This window comes from Rhagoletis pomonella, unplaced genomic scaffold (genome assembly GCF_013731165.1).
Source record: "Rhagoletis pomonella isolate Grant_MI unplaced genomic scaffold, Rhpom_1.0 Rhpom_scaffold_00002, whole genome shotgun sequence".
Lineage (NCBI taxonomy): Eukaryota > Metazoa > Arthropoda > Insecta > Diptera > Tephritidae > Rhagoletis > Rhagoletis pomonella.
Window position 1 is genome coordinate 58,032,575 of NW_023458556.1, and position 2,182 is coordinate 58,034,756.

Below are 2,182 nucleotides of genomic sequence, written 5' to 3' on the forward strand. Positions count from 1 at the left end.
GCGCGAAGGCAATTTTATGGTAGACAAATTGAAGATAATATCCAATCCAGTGCCAAGACGTGGAGAGTTTTAAATCAGCTTATATATGGACAAACTAATGTATCGCCCCTAGCTATCACGCAAATAGATTATAATGATAAAGTTCTTACAACACCAATGGAAATAGCAGACGCTTTTAATCATTATTTTATACATATTATAAAAACGCCAGAAAATTTTGAGTACTCCCCTGAGCCTGTAGATGGCATAACACATCCTTTTGTCTTAAGTCAGTGTGATTTCGAAGAGGTAAGAGATGCAATCAGTACCCTCAACCCAAAGTCGGCCAATGGTCCGGATGGTATTTCTGTCAGATTGGTACAAAAATATAAAGAAGAATTATCTGAGCTGTTATCAAAGTTCATTAACGACTGTTTTAAAAGTGGTCAGTATCCAGAAGAGTTGAAAATCGGATCCGTAGTTCCAATTTACAAGAGTGGAAATAAGGAGGTCTGCTCAAACTATAGGCCAATAACGAAATTGAGTACGATTGATAAGGTATTTCTATTTTATTAAATAGATTAAAACAATTTATTATAACTAATGAAATAATCAGCGATAATCAGTTTGGATTCACGGAAAAATCTAGCACGCTATCTGCTTGTATCAATTGCACAGAGTTTTTTATGAAAATTTAGATAAAAAAAAGTATGTTGGTATGTTGGCAATTGATCTCAGCAAAGCCTTTGACTCAGTGAATCTTCCCATCATGATAGAAAAACTAAGGGAGTTGGGAGTTGATGGCATTGCAATTAAACTCTTTGAAAGCTTTCTCATTGACAGAAAACAATATGTAGAAATCAAAAACTGTAAAAGCTCAATCAAAACCATTAGAACAGGTGTTCCACAAGGATCCAAATTGGCAGCCACCTTATTTTTAATATATATTAATAACATTTTAAAGCTTAATTTAAAGGGTATGCCGCAATTCTATGCTGACGACGGAACTTTCCTGTATGCTACTAATAGTCTTGATGAGCTTTTAACTTATATACAAGAGGATCTAAATATTATATCCCAATGGTTCGAAAGAAATTTATTGAAAATGAATTTAGCCAAAACCAATTTCATAATTTTTAACAATTACAGGGACATCCCTAGTATTCATGATCTAAAAGGAGTTCATCTAGATGGTAGTTTCATATCGAGGGTAGATACATTAAAATACCTTGGCATTTGGTTTGACGCCAATTTAAACTGGCGAGAACACATAAACAGAATTAAAATGAAACTATTACCGCTAAATTTCGCTATTTATAGAAATCGTAAAGTGATTCCACAAAAACAATTATGGCTTCTATACAACTCTCTGTTCATGTCCAAAATACATTATTTAAACCCTATATGGAATAACTGCTCTGAGCAACTTACAAATGAAATTCAGAGAATACAAAATAAAGTTATAAAAAATATTTTGCATTTGCCTAGAGGAACGGCAAGCGAGCTCTTATATCAAAATAGGTTGGATATTCGTAAATATGCTATATTGCAAACATTAGAAGCATTTTACAAAGTTAAAAATAATTTAATAAAACATAATTTATCTATTCCAGAGGAGCCAAACCTCGAATACGCGCTACGAACTAGGTCGAACATCAGACCGCGATTCTTTCGAACGGAAAGAAGTGCGAAATCCTTGAGGCACTATGGTGTAAAATTATTTAATAAGCTTCCCGACGAAATAAAAAATGCTAGAAATCTCCAATGCTTTAAAACGAAAGTCAAACAGCTACTTCTTAATAATTTTAATTTCAATATATAAATTTAATATGTCAACTTCTTTGTTATGAGTATCACCGAAACCTGGATTGGAGCGTTGAGCGCTTTTTGATCGCGCTGTCTCCTTTTAACATATACTATTTTGTTAGGTTAGAGGGATTCAGCGTGATCAAGAAGCGCTCAGCGCTCCCATTTAGGTTCGGATGTATTTAAAACGTTATTTGGCTTATACTTAGGTAATTATAATTTAATATTACTTTATATTGTCTAACTTATCCCTTTTAATTTTTTTTCTACCAATTTATTCCTTTATTAATTTTTTTTTTTCATTTTATTGTAGTAATTTACTCTCACCACAATTGATGGCAAACATTTTTTAAAAACAATTAAGCTATCTTCTCGTACAAAAACAAGTTTTTTTTGA